The 20,543-nt window shown below is 39.3% G+C and overlaps 1 protein-coding gene across 7 annotated transcripts in view; it reads right to left on the reverse strand.

The window, feature by feature from the left end:
• Window positions 1-20,543, reverse strand: part of FRMPD4 (FERM and PDZ domain containing 4) — a 596,660-nt gene that overhangs the window by 145,037 nt on the left and 431,080 nt on the right. The gene's annotated exons all lie outside the window — the stretch shown is intronic.

A 20,543-nucleotide genomic window follows, 5' to 3' on the forward strand; every position in this document is an offset into this window, starting at 1 on the left:
ATGCCCTGCACTCCAGCCTGGATGACAAAGCAAGACTCCGCCTCAAAAAAAAAAAAAAAAAAAAAAAAATTGATTATTTGGCCAGGCGCGGTGCTGACGCCTGTAATCCCAGCACTTTGGGAGGCTGAGATGGGCAGATCACTTGAGGTCAGGAGTTCAAGATCAGCCTGGTCAACATGGTGAAACCCCGTGTCTACTAAAATTAGCTGGATATGATGGCTGGCACCGTAATCCCAGCTACTGGGGAAGCTGAAGCAGAACCACTTAACTTGGCAGGCAGAAGCTGCAGTGAACAGAGACAGTGCCACTGCATTCCAACCTGAGCAACAGAGCGAGACTCTGTCTCAAAGAGAATTAAATTAAAAATAAAAATGAAAACAAAGAAACCCAATTCACTCTACATACTTTAGAATGTTTCTCCTGAGAATAATGACCTTATCTTACATAATAGTAGTACACTTATCCCACTCTAGAAGTTTCTAATACTACTTTGGAGTATAGGGTATACTAAAATTTCCTTCATTTTCCTGAAATGAAACCCCTCACCTTTGATTCAGAATTATTTGAACCATGCACACAGCATTTAGTGTCTCTTTAGTCAATTAATTAAACAGTCCTCTGACTTTTTGTTTTCAGATATTGACAAAACAGAAGTCCATTTGTCCCATTGTTGGTGGGACCTAACTTGGGTTAAGGTGGCTTCTTCCAAGTCTCTACTGTAAAGGGACTTTTTTTTTTCTCCTTTGTAAGTCATAATCTGTGGCCTAGGGCTTCTAAACCTTGTGACTATCTAGTTCCTCAACAGTCTTCATCTGATAGTTTTAGCTATTGATGGTCGTTTTCTAAATTAACTACACTGGTGATTGCAATAGAACCCATAGTTGTTTTGTATGTGTGAAGAGGTCTGCCTTAAGAAGCTGTCAATAATGGACAGCTGAGGAGATGTTAGATGTTACCAGGACTGAAAATGCCAGCTTCATCACCATTTGTAAAGCCATAAAACAGTGAAATCACACTCTCATCTAGTGAATCCAGTGCATCGCTCTAAACACTATGTTTAAAAAACGAGTAAACCAAATTTATGTAGAGACGAGCCAGAAGGCTGGACCGGTTTTGGCCCGAGTGCCCAGGCAGGGCACAGGTGAGCTTTAAAATCCGGGTAGGTTCAAGGGGCTTCGAGGAACGCTAATCCCTTCATGTAAGATAATCAATTTCCGAATTTCGGTTTCCTCTTTGTTCAATGGCAGGAATTCCTCCAGAGTTCCCAGGACGTTGCCCGGGTCGCCAGCAAAGTGGAGCCGCGGGTCCTGCTCCTTAGGGCCGAGGGGATACAGACCCTCCTTTGGAACGTGTGAGGCAGGAACTCGATTTGGCAGCTTCTGGGTGGTCCTCGCACTCTCAAGCCTGGACGCCCACTTTCTGAGGTTCAGGCCCCACCGGTTGTTCCCTAGGGGAAGAGTCAACAGCGCCCTGCCCCCAGCTATTCCCAAGCCCAGGAGATTCTGGTGCGAAAGACACAGGTAAATGCAGGTGGAAACCCTAGTTAACTTGGAGACAGCTGGGCCCGGGTGAGGCTCTCACGAGGTCGCGGGAAGCGGAAGAGATGGCAACCTGCTGGAGGGCCGCCAGGGCGTCGGGGAGCGAGCGGCTCACGGTCCTGGCCAGGGCTGGGGGCGGAGCCTGGCCGGGGGCGGGGCCGCCAGGTGCGAGGCTTTACCAGCGCTGAGGCTCGGCCGGCGCGGTTAGGCCTGGCTTGCCCTGTAGCGTGGTTTTGATTATGAGGGTCATAAGATGGGAACGCTCCCGGCACGTAGAAATATCCCGCTGTGGGTGAAAGTTCCCGAAGACCTGAAAGATCCAGAAGTGTTCCAGGTCCAGACGCGGCTGCTGGAAGCCATGTTCGGTGAGTGTGCCCAGTACTGGTGAGGCTGCCCCGGCCCTGGCGTCTCAGCCGGCCCGGGGCTCTCATCCCTTTCCCCCCACAGGCAAAATATTCTTATCCTTGAGAAGTTTACAATTTGGTGAGGGTTGATAAATGTATTCATGATTTTAATACACTTTAGAATATTGTAAGTCATGGAATTGGAGAATTCTTGCCCTGGAAGGGATTTGAGTAGTCAGAATGTAAACTCTTGACAGATGAGCATATAGAACATAGTGACAAATAGCAGATTAGTAATAGAGGTGGTGGCAGATCCCAGGGTCAAAGACATAATGAAGATTCAGAGAAATGAGGGTGCCACAAGGTTCTGGAATCCAAGAAAAGCTTGATTGAGGAGGGAGCATAGGAAATCAATCTTAAAGGATTAGTTGGATGGTGGGAGAGGGAAGGCAGGCGAGTTGCAAGCAAAGGCATAGAAGGAAGAGCACGGAGTTACTTTTGCAACCGGAAAGTAGTAAGAATCCAGTTAAAAAGGCAGCAGATGCTGTCAGTGTTTTGTGCACGCCCGTATTCCCAGAATCCCTTTATTGTTTCACTACATGCTGCCTTCTGGGGCTTTCACTCCCAACAGCCAGCACCTGTATCTTTTGATTGGCTGACAGCACTGGGCTGCTTTGCCTGTGTGCACAGAGAGCTGGAAAAAATTTACAATGAAAAGAAAGGAGCCTGTAGGAGTATAAGGGGGTGGAATGACTCCAGTTTCTTGTCCTTAGAGATGGAGACGTTCATTGTGAAGTGTGACCTTCATTGTCCATAGTGCTTCCCTTCAGGGCTGAGCAGAAGTCCTCTTCATGGGATTTTCTGGATGTTGCACCCTTGCTCAGTCTCCTTCCATTCCCTGTCCTACCTCCCTCCTCCAATACGGGAGTTTGCCTGCGAAATTTCCTAATAAATCACTCTGCCAGAAATCCTCATCTCAGGTTCTGCCTCTGGAGATGCAACCTGAGACAAGGGCGATATCATGGAGCTTTGGAAGATAGGATGTGAAGCACATTCTGAATTTAATAGGGGAAGCCATGAAAGTTTTTAAGCCTTGGAAAATGAATTTGCTGGTGACATGGATGGACTGAAGAAAACTGGAAGACTATTTTCATCAGGCAGTTGTTGTTATTTACATTTTCTGTCTCAGAAAGGAACCAATGCAAGGAGAAAGCAACCATCTTCAGGGATCAACTTTAATATCTGCATGTCTGAGTGAAGGGCATATAGTGAAATCATTGCAATTCATGGTTATAGCATTGTATAATTAGATGTAAGAAGATAATTCATTAATTCTTGCATGCATGCATTTAATATTTTTGATAACCTATTATGTGCCAGGCATTGTTCTAAGCACGGCAGAGACAGCAGACAAGCATACACACATCCCTGCGCTCATGGGAACTTACATTCTAGTGAGACATAAAATATGGAGATCAAATATACACCAAGTCGGAGGCTAATAAGTATGGAGGAAAATAACATAGGAAATTAACAAAGAAGTGTCAGATGGCAGGGTGGGAGGTGGAGGCAGGAAAGGCCTCATGAGAAAATGGCATTTGAGCAAGAATCTGAAGGAGGAGAGGGAGTGAATCATGGATACCTGAGAGAAGGGCATTCTTGGCAGAGGGAACTGCAAATGCAAAGGCCTCAGGCTGCAGGGTGCCTGGCATGTTCAAGGAATCACAAGCAGGCAGTGGGCGGGAGGAGGACGAGCCAAGGGAGAGTAGCAGGATATGAAGACAGACAGACAGGCTTCACGGGGCCTGGTAAGACATTTTATTTATTCAAACACTCTTCAAGTACCTACTGGATACCACTCAGGTAGAATTTATTTGCTTAAAATTAATAAACAGATTATAAATGATTCTCGGTCATTAGTTTAAGCAAAGTTTCTTGACTATTTTTCAAGCACTAGTATATATTGTTATATGAATCTTAAAGTAATTATGTTATACTTTTCAGATATGTTTTTCAGTTCTAAAATGTCAATTTGAAAACTAATTTCTAGCTCTCTACTGAGATTGCCTATCTTTTCATTTATTACACATATATTTTCTTTTAGGTCATTGAGGATGGTTATGCTCATCTGCACCTGGTCTCTATTGATTATCTTCTCTTGAGAATGGTTAGTGTCATTTTTCTGTTTCTTTATATGCCAAGTGATTTTGGATTATATCCTGGACGTTGTGCTGTTATATTGTGGAGTTTCGGAGAAACCTAACAGAATTTTAATCATCTAACTTGGTTGGATTCAAACTGCATACTGTCTTTTAGGCATTAGCTAAAATTTCAGTTTGGTTTTCTTACCTTTAGCTAGACTGCTTCTAGCTTGCTTGCACATGTGTGGTTCAGGAGTTAGCTGGAGATTTGAGCAGAGTTTATACAGTAGTCCACGCTTACTTGCAGTTTTGCTTTCCACAGTTTCAGTTATCTGTGGTGAACTGCAGCCCAAAAATATTAAATGTAAAATTCCAGAAATGAACTATGCATAGGTTTTAACCTGTACACCATTCTAAGTAGCCTAATGAAATCCTGTGTCATCCCGCTCTGTCCCTCCCAATAAGTGAATCATCCCTTTTTCCAGTGTATTCACACTATATATACTATACATCCATTAGTCATTGACATTGTCTGCTCCTGACATCCTATGGTCAATGGTGTCATGGCTCAATAATCCAGGAGCATCAGAGGCAGGTGATCCTACTTTTGATGTAGCATAAGGAGATCAATAGTAGCCTAAAGCTATGTCACAATGTCTATATCACTCACCTCAATTCACCTCACCACGTAGGCATTTTATCATCTCACATCATCACAAGAAGGGTGAGTCATTTTGAGAGCGAGAAAGACACCACATTCACATAATTTTATTATAGTATGTGGTTATAAATGGTCTATTCATTATTAGTTATTGTTAATCTTCCTGTGCCTAATTTTTAAATTAAACTTTATCATGGGTACAGGAAAAACATTGAATATATAGGGTTTCAGTACTATCTGGTTTCAGGCATCAACTGGGGGATGTTGGCGTGTTGCAGATAAGGGGAGACTACTGTACATCTTCTTTGGCTTTCTCGTTACTGGGATTTCTCTATTTTCCAGCAGGACTGGTTGCCCCAAACTCTGCCCCCTTGTTCTTCGGGCCAGAAAAACTATAGGTTTTCTATTAGAGTTTTAGCCACTGGACATGGGGTCAACTGTGACATGCCTTAGACTAAAAGCCATAAAAACTTACCTCTTGTCACTCCTTTCTTCCAAGTGTCAACTCCCCTCTTGAATCTAACTGCTTTTGTTCATTTTTCAATGCCTTGTTGTATTTAAATATTTTTTATTTTGTCCAGAGTTTATAGTTGCTTTACGCAAGATCAGTCTGGTAGAAGCTTCTTTGGCCATACTCGAAGTGGAAATTCATTTTTATTTTTAAACAAATCTGTAATCTGAACTTTTAACCTATTCCAATAGCTTTCCTTCTAATAGAGTAAAGTTTTATTTTCCAAAGACATTTTATCCGTTAGTTTTAACATCTTCTTTCCTTTCAACCTCATCATTTTCTGAAGCTGTGACAAAGTCTTTTCAGTTTTCTTTTGTTTATTGGCAATATCTTTGGACTGTAATAAAGCAGTCATGAAGCAAACTGGATTCAACTTTCTGTCCAGGAAGAATTCAGAAAAGGTAGTAACTCAATAATCAGCTTCTGATGAATCAAGAAATTGATTTTTGTCTAAAAAAACTAAGGATTAAAAAAATGAAAAGTATTATTACAATGGAGATAGAAAGCTAAACATCTGCTAGCAAGCTGAACAGAGCATGCCCAGTCTAGTCCCTGACTCATGATCCCTGCACATGGGCTCCACTGGGGGACCACAAGGATTTAGAGACAAGGTCAGAAAGAGATTGTCCCGGAAGCTGAAATTACTCAAAACAATACATAATGGATCTACTGAAGTAACTCTCCTTAGTAGATGGCTTTGAAATGTGTCCCTGATGATGAGGCTAGAGTCTGCAGTCTAATCCAATTAAGAAAACTAAGATGTTCTCAAGGGCTATAAGCTACTCAGTTGAATTGTAAGAAGTCTTAGACAATAGTTGTATTATAAAATTGGAAGAGTAGTCTGAAGGGTGTCTAGAAAAAGTAGAACAGAAAAAACAGATTTTGAGAATACATTTAGCGCTATCAAACAGCAACATTTTATCTATTACAGAGCTAGATATATTTTTTCACTGAAGTCAGGTTTTAGTGTTAGGGTGGTAGTTATTCCAGGCATTTCTATACCTTGGATGAAATGTTCTCCATGACTATCCAATTTATTTTCTTTTGACTCAATGTTCTTTAAACAGTTTCTTTTTTTTGCCCCCCGTCTACTACTTCAACTTTCCTGATACCTGGATAGAAGACAGGAATATTCATTCCTTCGGAAAGTTACATTTTCCATTGTGAATGCATAAAATCTAATTTGGCATCCTAAACTCTTTTGTGCAGTAAGGTGACACACACATGCATACATAGACCCAGATATACATATATATCATGCATTCTCAATAGGGACAGTATTGCTTCAATAAGGATGAAAATTGTTTTTTGGAGGGGCAAAAATTTTATTTCTATGTAAAGCACAGACATACCTACAGTACATAAACTTATATGCAGTATATTTGTGATATTAAAATGTTAGGGAGTACAGTTAGTAGAAAATACTTAAAAAGGCTTCTTTTGCTGGTGGTATAGATAATAAAAAAAGGTTCAAAAACTAACAAACACAAACACACTATACAGTATGTATGTATATCTCAGAATACAAGTTAGGTGTGGACATTTATAATTATACAATAGACACAGATTTTCTATATATTTACATCCATTTAGGGTTTTATGTGAGTCTGTCAGTTCAATATCATGATCACCTCAAAAAGCTGTGCCCCAACTTAGAGCTGATAATCACCCACTGTAGACAGTGGATAAAAAACATAAAACTAGTCACCAAGGCACATCCTGGAAAGATCTCACTGCAATCTGATCTTACTGGCAACACCAAACGGTGAGCAGTCCTACTCTCTGCTGCCACTGCAGCTAGATTGGGACCTCCCAGGCATAATCCTCTGACCCAGTGCTGTGGACTGAATTGTGACCCCTACAATTCCTATGTTGAAGCCCTAACCCCAAATATGATATTTGGAGATGGGGCCTTTGGGCCATAATAAGGTTTAGATGAGGTCAAGAGGGTAAGGCCCTCATGATGAGATTAGTGCCCTTATAAGAGGAGACACCAGAGAGCTTGCTGTCTCTGTCTACCAAGAGGACAGAGCAAGAAGGCAGCTATCTGCAAGCCCAAAAGCGGGCCTTCACCTAGAACTGACCGTGCTGGCACACTAATCACGGACTGCTAGCCTCCAGAAATGTGAGAAAATGTCTATTGTTTAAGCCACCCAATCGATGGTATTTTGTTATGGCAGCCCAAGCTGACTAAGACCCCAATAATACCCCAACAAGTAGGCATGTGAGTGTTGCATGCAGCCTCTAAAAGTGGACAGATGTAGAACTTTCTTTTCAATGACCCTGAAACTCTTGCATCTACTCCAGCTTACCAGCTATCCCAGGACTAACTTATGTTCAGGCACATTTCTTTTGGTTCCCCAGCTTTCAAGCCCTGCCTTCTTGGGTGCCTTCCTCCATTGCTTATCAGTTATGGCCTCTTGTCCTAAGCCCTTGCTCCCCTCCTAGTTACTCTCTTAGGTTGCACTGGGTTTACATGACTAATAACCCACTCTTCCTTGCCCTTCCTATCACCTTAGATTTAGCCAAGCTTGCTGGCTTCAGCCTCCCCACACACACTCATCTCTTTGCCCACACTGCCCTCTTCTTGAGGCATATCTCTTCCATCATCTTTATCTCAAAAAATCCTACAGACTGCCCACACCCAATTCAAATGAAGCCTCTGCCCAAAAGCCTTCCTAAGCCTCACTCTAGAAATAGCATCTCCCCACTCCATAATCCCCCCTCACTTTCTTCCTACTTCTTCCATTGCATGTATCATATTTTGATCAATTATCATTGCCTGCATAAGGATCTTCTCTTGTCTACTGGACTGTAGCATTCTCCAGGAGGGAAGGTTCTTTTGGTGATTTATTTTAGAAATCCAGAGCACCTAACGCAATGGTTGGAATTAATAAACAGCTGTAGATTGAAACTAAAGTATCATCTCTCCTCAGTAACTAATAAACATTTACTGAGCCCCCACTATATATGAGGCTTTTGCTTCTGTGGGATGATGAAAAAGACATAATTCTTTTTCTCAAGGGCCTTAGAATTCAGGTCCATGAATTTGCAATGAAACAGCAATCAGAGCCTTAATTTGACAACTATCATGGAATTCAGGCATTCCTGATCCCTCCAAGACCTCTGGCCAGTCCAGGTGACCAGCGCAGTTCATTAAACTGTCCTCAGAGTGAATATCTACTCCTACACCTTTCCCTACTGCAGACAGAAAATGGCTAAAGAATGGTGAATACTCTACCCTCAATGATCTCTGTTTCCTTTTTTGTTTATAAACAATGTGCTAAAGATAATTTCTAAGCCTTTAATGACACTCATAGCAGTGGATTACCATGGGGTATGGAAAGAGCCCCATCCGAGTACCCCAGGATCCCATCAGGAAGGTGCCCTCTGAGCAATAACATCCACTTTATCTTACCATTACTATTAGCCTGCCTTCTGCAACCCTGAGAAAAGATTTGTTTTTCTTGCTTGAATTGTCACAGAAGAGTGCCTGAGGGTACTGTCTTGAAAGAAAAGACTGGCAGGTTTCTTGTTTCACAAATTGAGCCTGCAAGCCTTAAGCAGCTGAGGATGTGGTATGGTATAAACATAAATTTCCCTGGATAGATGACTGCCTCCTGTGTCCTCACAGACCCAGACATATCTCAGAGATCTGCATTAATGTGGGCTCTGTTCAGAATTTTTTAAGTGTTTCCTCTCCAACTTCAGCATGATCAATTAGAAGTCTGGATTAAACCTCTTTTTCTTATTTTAGTTTCATTAAAAATGTTTTGGGTCCAACTTGAAGTCAAAGTCTTTATTTTTATTAGAGAAGAGCATCTAACGATAGCCCATTTTAACTCTGAACTTGGCTGTAAGAAGGTGAATGTTTTTTCTTTTACATACAAAGAGCTTTGGTGATCAGAAGTCAAGGGGTTTGGGTTCTACTGACATCCATCAGATGAGATTTTGGAACACATCATGAAGCCCTTACCCTGGGGTCAATCCTCCCTGGAATTGTATACAAAGTTGGATATGTAGACATGGTTATGCATTGTGTTAGTTTCCCATTGCTGCCATGACAAATTACCATGAGCTTAGTGACTTAACACAGATTTATCAGAAGTCTGAAATGGGTCTTACTAGGCTAAAATCAGGGTGTTGGCAAGGGCTGGTTGCTTTCTGAAGGCCCTAGGGGGAGTCTGTTTCCTTGTGTTCTCCAGCTTCTAGAGGCTGCCCACATTCCTTGGCTCATGGGCCCCTTTCATCTTCAAAGCCAGCAATGGCCTATCAAGTCTTTCTCACCTCATATCACTCTGACTCTTCTGCTTCCCTCTTGCACATTTAAGGACCCTTGTGATTACATTGAATCTATGTAGATGATTCAAGATGATCTCCCTATTTTAAGGTCAGTTGATAAGAAACCTCAATTCTGTCTGCAATCTGAACTACCCTTTGCTATGTAATATAACATTTCACAGATTAGGGGCATTAGGGTGTAGACATCTTTGGAGGGCTATCATTCTGCCTACAATATGCATCTTCCTGGGGGAATGGGCAACTAACTGTGAACAGATTCTCAAAGGGAAATTCAAGAACCACTGAATTCAATGCTAAAATGTTCCTTGAAGGTCTAACATGGCTTGATTCTAAGAATGTACTCCAAGGCAAAGGATTTGGGCTCATCCACCTGGGCCTCAATTTTATTAGGACGGAGCAACAGCAAAGGTCATAGGAGAAATAAGATGTGGTTCTGAAAAACAAAAAGTAGGTCTTTACTTATCAATGTGAATTTACTACTTATTTTTTATGATCTACTTAACAGATGAGGAAAACAAGAGGATAGTTGACTTCATAGATTCATGAAAAGACTGATAACTGTGATGTTCAGGATAAAGTACACTTTTTATTAATAACATTCAAATAATCATGTACATCAAGGAGGTTCTCTATGAATGGCATCACTTAAGGGACCTCCTTGATCTGTCATTTCCAGCAGATGGCCAAGGGACTGGCAGTCCCTCTCCTGAAATAAGGGCTTCTTTTAACGAGTTAATGGAAGGGGAAGACTGATACAAAAGCTGTCAGGAAGGGAGACTAGTCTTCATAGATGTTCTTATTTAATGAGCAACGTCAGGAGATAGAGTGTCAGAGGAGAAGCCTGATTTTCAATATGGTACTTTATTGGGTTGAAGATGTTTATAAATCCCAGCCCTGAAATTTATATCTACCTTTAAATATGTATTTAAAATACTCCAAGCTGGGCACAGTGCTTATGCCTATGATCCCAACACTTTGGGAGGCTGAGGTGGGATGATCACTTGAGCCTAGAAATTCAAGACCAGCCTGGGCAGCATGGAGAAATTCTGTCTCTACAAAAAATACAAAAATTAATCAGGCGTGGTGACATGTGCCTGTGGTCCCAGCTGCTGGGGAGGCTGAAGTGGGAGGATCGCTTGAGTCTGGGAGGTGGAGGTTGCAGTGTGCTGAGATCACGCCACTACACTCCACCCTGGGCGACAAAGTGAGACCTTGTTTCAAAAAATAGAAAATTTAAAAAAAAAAAAAAAAGGCCCCACCATGCTAAAGATTCCATTGAGTTTAGTCTGATCCTTCCCTCTCCACACATGTCTAACAGAATATTCTCATTCTCTAACATAGCACTTATAAATGGGTTATATCCATTGATATTTACCATGTTGGGAATTAAAACTGAGAAAAAATTTTAAATACTTACTAATTCATTAAAATAACAAGAATAGGTCGGGTGTGGTGGCTCACGCCTATAATCCCAGCACTTTAGGAGGCTGAGGTGGGTGAATCACTTGAGGTCAGGAGTTCAAGACCAGCCTGGCCAACATGGTGAAACCCATCTCTACTAAAAATACAAAAATTAGGTGGGTATGGCGGCACATGCCTGTAATCCCAGCTACTCAGGAGGCTGAGGCAGGAGAATTGCTTGAAGCTGGGAGGCAGAAGTTGAAGTGAGCTGAGACCATGCCACTGCACTCCAGCCTGGGTGACAGCATGAGACTGTCTCAAAAAAATTTAAAAAAAAGCTCATTATATTTTAACACAAACAACATATTTATAAAATATATGTTCCAAAACAAACAATTTAGAAGAGTGGCACTGCTTTACATTAAAAAAAAGTCTTCAATGTCTGGCTCAATAGAAGATAGCTGGATTTTCATATCTGCTTCTGCATTCAGTCTTTTGTGAGATCACACAGCCAGAAAACACTGTTGTGTACTTGTGACAGAATGTGAGTGAAAAGGACAACTAACATCTTTGTATTGTGAAAATAGTTTTGACATTCTGGATCTCCTGAATGGATCTTCAGTATTCCCAGAGGTCCCTAGATCACACTTTGAGAATCACTGCTCTAGTATGTTTCTCAACCAGGGAGTTAGTACTATATGGACCCCTGTTAAATGACAAACTTATAAACTCCAGAGAATATGTATTGGGACTGGAGTCAGGGAAAAAGTGTCTTGAAAAGTGAAATTTTCCTCCATGGCTCCGTATCACCACTGTAAATGAATTTAGTCTTTAAGAAGCAATCACAGTTTTGGGGACTTGGTCTCTGAGGCAGTCTCTGGCATGCTGGTCTACCCTCTTCGCTCTAAGATTCCTTCTACATAGGTCTGGTCTACTTTTTTATCCTTCATTTTGTTCTGAGAGTTTTCAAACTAGAAGAGTTTTTGAGCAGCTATTAACCAGTGAACTAAGAATAAAAGTCAAATTTCCTTTTTAAGTCCTTTTTAATAAGTAAGGCAGAGCTCTGTTATGCTTTAAAGGTACAAAGCCAAAGCACTTGATCAGTGTTCCCTTTGAAAATTTCTTGGACTTGCCCCTCAATTACATTAAGAACTATTGGGGCTCAGGATACATCAACTCAAAAAATGACTATAGGAGATCAGAATACGTCACACTTAAATATACTTCTTTAGCATATTTAGAGCTGGCTATTCTGAAAAACTGCAGACATAGGAGTTGCTATGATGAAACTGTCCTTTGGTAAAAAGAAATTTACATCTATAAAGGAAATCTACATAGTCAAAGTATCTGTATCAGAAAGAGGGCTGCTCAGAGACAAGTTTTATTACCTGAGAGACTTTTTATTTGTATAACAAGACAACCTTCATTCACCACACATTTCTTGCTCTCACCTGCCCATGACTTGATGCCACCTCCCCAGAGAAGCCCCAAGCCACTATTCCTTTCTGTAGCTCAGGATGCTATATAAGCTTCAATTACCGGGCTCTTCTTAGACTCTCATATTTTGTGGGACTCCTGTGCATATGTACATAATTACCTGTTTTTTTCTCCTATTAATCTGTCTTATGTCAATTTAGTTCATAGTATAGTCAAAGAATGTAGAAGGGTGGAGGGAAGCCATTTTTCCCTCCCCTACTGCATGTAATGGGTAGAAGCCAGAAATGCTGCTTAGCATCCTACAGTGCATAAGCTAGACACCCCCATAACAAAAAGCATCTGGCTTCAAATGTCAATAGAGCCATGGTTGAGAAACTCTGCTATTAAAAAATGATTTTATTTTTAATTTTAATCTTACAACTTTAGCATGTCTTTTGCTAAAGGCAGCATTTATTTTGCTTTCTTAAAAAGATACTTAATCATTTCCCCTTTATGCATTTTCAGGAATTTTTAGAACCCTAACATGATTACCTTAATACATTTATACAGCATAAGCTCTGGACTTAAAAATGGTTGAGTGAATTATAAGCATAGTTCAGTGTAAGTCACAGGAAAGCAGCGTCTTACAGTTATCTGGGAAGCAATGGGTTAATTTAAGCTTTGAAAAGTTAAAAGTAAACCAAATAGAGTTTGTTATTGCAGGCATAATCAGAGGCCTTAAATGTCTAGAACATACTGCAAACCTCCAAAAGGGGTATATAATGCAGAGCATTTTAAAAACAGGGACTCCTTTCTTTAGGGAAACCTTTGGGTAGGAGTATTTTGAATAATAACACACTTGGAGAAACTGTCTTTTTAAGGGAAGGCAAATCGCTTGAGAAATATGCTAAGTGAAAACCCAATTAATCTTATGCTTTCCTTTTCTGTTTAATTTAGGAAAAAATCTTTGTTTAAAAGAAATAGAAATAAAATTACTATTATTTTATACTGATGTTCGCTGCTAACCACATAAAATGACCTTTTTTGAAGCAAATGAAAGCTGCAGTGACCCCATGTTTAACAGAATGTAGCTTTAGAGCTGGGAAATTTTCAGTCAAGTGAACAATAGTAATTAGGATACTCCTTTTCAAAGTCTTCCAAATCCAAGAATATTTATCATATCATTTAACCGTAGACACAATCATTCAGAGGGGGATGAGTCAAGAATAGATGCTTTGCTGGAAGGGGAAGAAAGAGGAGGCCACAGGGCTCTAATTGAGCACTCCAGAAAAGCCAGAACATGGCCTGATTATTGCCAATTACAGAGTAGAATTAAAATTTATCATCTACAATTATGGGACAGAATTACTGTTCTGAGCTGTAAGCTCCAATTACTAAGACACAGTTAATCAAGATAGAAAGCCTGAAATGGCTCCTAGGAGAAAGGGGAAACAGGCAGGAAGAGAGAGGGGAAACTGCACCCTTTGTTTAGCTCCCATTAAGCCATTGTTGTGTTGCAGGTCTTGTAAATTCACAGTTAACAAAAAAGTACTCAACAGTCCATACTTCGTTTAGTGTGACAAATGTTTAAAAAATTTTTTTTTAAACTGCTGCCATAGCAACACCTAACTGCAAATACCATAATATGTTTTTTATGTGAGTTAATCATAATTTTATTGTTGTGATCATTTGTGTAGCTTTCATTTAATTATTTCACAGGCATGCCTGACTGAAGAGTAAATTATTCATTGTGGGAGAAAAGAGCTCAGTAGTTTAATAAATTCCATTCAGGCTTAAAAATCAGATAGAGAATCTTACCTCAAAGTTTAGGTTTCGATGCAGATTACTTAGAGACATTTAAAAATGAAAATAACATTTATTTTTATTTATGGTAATCCCCTTTTATGCACTGTTTTGCTTTCTGAGGTTTCAGTTACCTGAGGTTAACTAAGTTCTGAAAATATTAAGTGGGAAATTCCAGAAAATAGATAATTCCTAAATTTTAAATTACTTGCTATTCTGAGTAGCATGATGATCTCTTACAATGTTTCTGCTCTATCCCGCTCTGGAGAACTATCCTTTTGTCCTGCAAATCCACCCTGTATACACTCTCTGCTCCTTAATCACTTAGTGGCCTTCCCAGTTATCAAACTGAAAAAATATAGTATCCATAGGGTTCAGTAGTATCCTCGGTTCCAGGCATCCACTAGGGGTCTTGCAACACAACCCTTGCGAATAAAGGGGGACTACTGTACTGAGATAACAGTACTTCTCTGTTTGGTATTGTGGTGTTAAAAAATAAATACATGTGGCCTGGCATGGTGGCTCATGCCTTTAGTCCCAGCACTTTGGAAGGCTCAGGTGGGTGGATCATGAGGTCAGGAGTTTGAGACCAGCCTGACCAACATGGTGAAACCCCATCTCTACTAAAAATACAAAAATTAGCCATGTGTGGTGGTGGGTGCTTGTAGTCCCAGCTGCTCAGGAGGCTGAGGCAGGAAAATTGCTTCAGCCCAGGAGGCAGAGGTTGCAGTGAGCCGAGATCGCGCCATTGCTCTCCAGCCTGGGCAACAGAGCAAGACTCTGTCTCAGAAAAAATAAAATAAAATAAAATAAAATAAATACATGTAAAGTTTAGAGAGTGGAGTTCTATCTTTTCAGGGAGATTAGGAACTGGATGCTGCCCTGAGGCACTGGCAATGCAGGGGAAAGGGCAAAGGAATTACAGGAGTTGCCTTGGGCTACAATTCTAGCCTTGCTTCAGGCAAGTGGCTTCACTTCCCAGCAACTGTTGGGTAATTGACATGTACTAAAATACAATATCAACATAAAAGTGCTTGACCAACTACAAAGTTATTCAATTAATGAAGAATATAAGGCTAACACTCAAACAGAGGGTAATGAAAGCCATTTAAATTTACTTGGTGCATAGTGTGTTCCACATTCGAGCTCTTTTAAGACACCTTCTGATTTGAACCCAAGGCAGCTGGAAGGGGGAACAAAACCACAGAACTACATAGGAGGTGCTAGATTTAGGAACCTGGCAGTCCTGTCACACTAATGCTATAGCAGGTACTGCTGTAGATACACTAAAATGCTAGTTCCTGAACTGAAGACATTTACCTCCAGATTGAACCACTTAAAGCAATCTCTAAAATTTCTCAGGTTTAAGCACTTTTACTAGTGCTCAGCTCTTTCCACTGATACCTCTTTTGTTTTTAAGCTAAATTTCTGTGTAACTAGAATGAAAGAAAACATATTTGAATTAAATTATGTGTTATTCTATAAGCACAAACTCTTAGTAAAAGTTAACAGTAACAAACAGAAAACAGAAACAGAGTGTGGTTTTTAAAACTATTTTTTCTAAATTTTCAGATGAATTTTTTACAGACCTTGAATAGTGGGTAAAAAATACTGATCTATTGATATAGGTGAATAAAATAATTCCCATTTTGCTGATTGATAACCTGAGCCATAGAGAAGAGAAGAAATTAAAGCCTAAGAAGAGAAAAAAATCTGAACTCTGGGTTTCCTGACTTTTAGCTTAAAAGCATTTTAATATTAATTACAACTTTGTATTAGCATAATTTCTAATACTGAAATTTTATTTATCAAAATTTTTATTTGAAGTTTTCTGAAATTTCACTCTCTAGTAGCTTAGAAATTTTAAAATTAGATGTTGTCTTCATCTGCTTTATGTTGCTATAACAGAATACCACAGACTGGGTAACTTATAATGAACAGAAATTTATTTGACTCATGGTTCTAGAGGCTGAGAAGTCCAAGAGCATGGTATCAGCATCTGAAAGGGGCCATCATGCTGAGTCATCCATGGTAAAAGGCCCAAGAGTGAGCTAGGAGGAGAAGGCAGAACTCACTTTTATAGCAATCTACTTTAGTAATAAAAAACCCACTCCCAAATGACAACATTAATCTACTCATGAGGGCAGAGTTCTCATGGCCTAATCACCTCTTAACAGTCCTACCTCTTAATACCATCACAATGGCAGTTAAATTTCAACATGTTTTGAAAGGAACATTCAAACCATAGCTGATGTGATTTTATAGACAGTGTAACTCTAAAATGTGTATCTTCCTTGTAGATGAACTGTATTCAATAGTCTGAGTCAGACTAGAAATCAAGTAATTCTACTTTTCACTGCTAATTTATAATCCCAGAACAGCTTTCTATAATTATGGAAGTAAAAGATGCTTTAGAAGAAAATTTCAAATATTGTAGAAGACAATAAAATGGAAAATAAGGGTCTTGTCCCAGTACCCCAAACCCCAGGCCCATTACCCAGAAGATATCAATGCTTACCATTTCTGGTGGATCCTTAAATATTTTAATGATATACAAAGTTTATATTTATGTATCATTTAAAAATCATATACAATGGAATTCTATGAAACATTTAGAAAGAATGAGGAAGAGCTCTTTGTTGATATGGAAAGCTCTTTGAGATTTATTAATAGAATGAAGCAAAAATAAAGCAAGCCTTTTGTTAGTCATATGTAATGAAAATATTTTATCAATTGGTCTTTTCAATTTATTTGTACCTCAATCTGTTTAAATTGTGTAACAATTATTAATCACAATAATTGTCAACTTAAGGTTTATAAAGCATTATGAGCCTTAGATAAATATACTGGAAAATTATTTGAACTATAGAACTCCAGGTTAAAAGACTTTGAAATGCAAGGGATCATCAATAGCACACAGTACCTTTCTGTATTTATTTGTCATTCTACTTGCTATACATTAATTTGGTTATTTTAAACTTTTCCTACCATTAACATTTTCTTGCCAAACAAAATGAGATGTGTGTTTGCCCATTCAAGGCTGATTTTTTTCAAAGCACTGAGCCCTGGAAGCCTGTAGAGGGCAGCAAAGAAACCTTTCCATTTTGTGATTGTCATTAGATAATTTTTAGACAGTAAATCTTTCTAGAAATGTTGATATTATTAAAAAATACACATAATTAGGCTATCCTTGAAACAGTCAAGGGAATGCAGATGTTACCAAAACCTGAGACTATCCATGTAACATTCTTGGTTAAACATCTCTGTTGGCTCAAAATGCATATAGGAAAAAAGTTCAGGGTTTTCTGGTAGCATACAGGGCCTTTCAGTACCTGCCTCAAACTGTCCTCTCTACCATCATTCTGCATAGCCCCTCACTAGGATCCAGGGTCATCAATCCTAGTGCAGGAAACATCTAAGGCCAGTAAGAAGCCTGGTCATCCCTGCCGTTCCCTCTTTTCCCAAAGTCCTTGGCTTATCTACAGAAAGTGAACTCCTGCTCACCACGTAAGCATCACCCCATCTACCCAACTATTTCAATTCCTGCTCATTTCTCTGGTTCAGCATTGGCCACATTTATTGTGATTATCTTCTTATCTATCAGCCTCTTTAGTGTGGGGCTCATTGGTTATTCATTTTTTAATCCTAATCACCTAACACAAAGTAGCACCTAAGTGTTTAAGAAATAAATAAATGCATGCATGAATGAATGAATGCTTGCAGAGAGTTAAGATTTTTAGATTTTCTTGGAAAATTAATGCCATGTCACAGAAACATCACAAAGGGACACAGATATTTTACTTTAAATAAAACTCTTATCTTAAAGTGGCTCTGGGACACCCAGCAGTGGAGGGGTTCTTAGAAAATAAGTATTGTGCAAGTCTGTTGCTCCCGAAGCCTTAGGTACAGAATGGTAGGAATACAGCGGGTATTTATTACAATAATTTAGACAGTGAAAATCACCAGTGGTTCAGAATTTGACTGTGTATGGCAGAAAGGGAGGAGAATTTAGTGTGGGAAAAAAAAACCACCATTATACAGGAAAATGTATAATGACTTATGTATCTTTGTGGGAAGATTATATTGAAATGGAATGAAGGAAAACAACATTAATTTCTGTTTTCTATCACTGAACTTTGAGTTATATCCAATATTAGAATAAAGTATCCTTATAGTACAAATGAGAAAAGAAAGGTAGTTTTCTCATCACTGAGAGCTGAGTTGTGATGGCCAGTTTGGTGTGTGATCTTGGGGAAATAATATTTTTTGCTACTTTCTAAATGACCCACAAAAACTCCTTAAAAAATGTTCCCCAAAGAGTCATGGTTTTAAAACCAAAAAACAGTGGGCAGTTATTAATATAATCTGTTATGCAAAAAATTCACCCTTGTACTCCTAAGAGAAAAGCAAAATAAAGACTTTTGATAAATAATTAGCTATTTTAATTTTCAAATTTTAGAAATTTAAGACAGTTCATTTCAGTGATCTTTTTGTTTTCTTTAAATTACATGGGGAAAATGTTTCTTCTGCCTTCATTTCATTTCTGTTGGCCTGATGAAAATAATCACACAGTAGAAAATCCTATTTATATTGTGATATTGTGATGCTATGAAGTGAATCCTTTTTTTTGTAAGAGAAATGTAAGCATATTAACGTTGAGTACTTAGGAGGCAGTCATGGTGGTAACATTAGAAATTATATACAGAAAACAAAATGCATGGTGACAAGAATTTAAAAACTGACTGGAAGACTTGAGTCTTCCCTAGGGTTTGGTAGAGTCTAGGGGTGGTCTAGGACAAGCAAACTTGAACCTGAGCAAGATCATGGAGGAGGTAGACTGTCACAGTTCTTTTTCTGCTTTTGCTGCACTCCATTTCCTTCAGTTCTCAAGGGCCCATTGTATTCACATTATCTCTTAGTTAATCATAATTCGGTTCTGTAGCCGGACATTCTGTATAAGACACTGGGCCTTCCTATAGGACACACAATTTTCAGTTTCTACTTTCTAGGTGTTCAGAAGATTTTGTTCTTTTCATGTTCCCTATATTCAAAACTGTTTCTTAGAAATCCTCTCTGCCACCAATTCATCATCATTACCACTAATTGTTCAGTGTCCTGCCCTAAAATGACTAATATGATGAAGAAAATTGTGCTTTAGAACAAATGAGTTAAAGCTTCACCTCATCATTTTAATAAACTTTTTATTTTGGAAAATTTAGATTTGTACAAAAGTTGCAAAGGTAGCACAGAGAGTTCCAGTTTACTCCTCACCCCGTTTCCCCCATTGTTAATGTCTTATGTTGCCATGGTACGTTTGTCACAACTAAGAAACCAACATTGTTATGTTACTATTAACTAAATTCCAGACTTAGATGTCACCAGTTTTTCCATTAATGTGCCTTTTCTGTTCCAGGATGCAATTCAGGTGCTACATTGCATTTAGTAGTCATGTCTCCTTAGTCTCTTCTGGTCTGTGACAATTTCTTAGTCTTTCCCTATTTATTGTGACCTTGACAGTTTTCAGGAGTACTGGTCAGATATTTGATAGAGTATCTCTCAAATTGGGTTGGGCTGACATTTTCCTCATGATTAGACTAGGTTATGGATTTTTGTGAAGAATATCATAGAGGGGATGTGCCCTTCTTGTTGTATGATGTCAGTGGTGTCTGCTATCAACATGACTTATCACTGGTGATGTTGACTTTGATCCCTGGCTAAGGTAGTGCTTGCCAGCTTTCTCCATTGTAAAGTTATATATATATATTTTACCCCTTTCTATACTCTACTCTTTGGAATCAAGTAACAAAGTGCAGCTTACACTCAAGAGTGGGCCTAATTAAGCTCTACTTCCTAGAGGGGAGGAGTATCCACATAAATTATTTGGAATTTTTCTGCAAGATTTGTTTCTCCCTTTGTCTTATTAATTTTTATATCAAATCATTTGTTTATATCAGTATGGAGCCATGTATATTTAATTTTTACATTTGGTTATAATCCAATACTATACTACTTTGTTTTTTTGAGACTGAGTCTCTCTCTGTCACCCAGGCTGGAGTGCAGCGGCACGATCTCCACTCACTGCAACCTCTGCCGCCGCCCCCCCCCCGGCCCCCCGCCCCAAGTGGTTCTTGTGCTTCAGCCTCCTAAGTAGCTGGGATTATAGGCACTTGCCACCATGCCCGGCCATGCTACTATTTTGTTACTCAAAATTTCCAGGTTTGGCCACTGAGAACTTTTCAGGTTGGCTTCTGTGTCCCTCTGATTCATTCTCTCTCGCTCTCAAGCATTTCCTTACTGTGTAGTACTATGAGATGTTGTAGGCTCATCTTGTATTTTTCCTGTTCCAGCCCCAGAATCAACCATTTCTCCAGGGATCTCTGCTTCCTTTTATTGGAGAATGACTCCTACAATTTAATTAGGGCTTTA

This window comes from Chlorocebus sabaeus, chromosome X (genome assembly GCF_047675955.1).
Source record: "Chlorocebus sabaeus isolate Y175 chromosome X, mChlSab1.0.hap1, whole genome shotgun sequence".
NCBI lineage: Eukaryota > Metazoa > Chordata > Mammalia > Primates > Cercopithecidae > Chlorocebus > Chlorocebus sabaeus.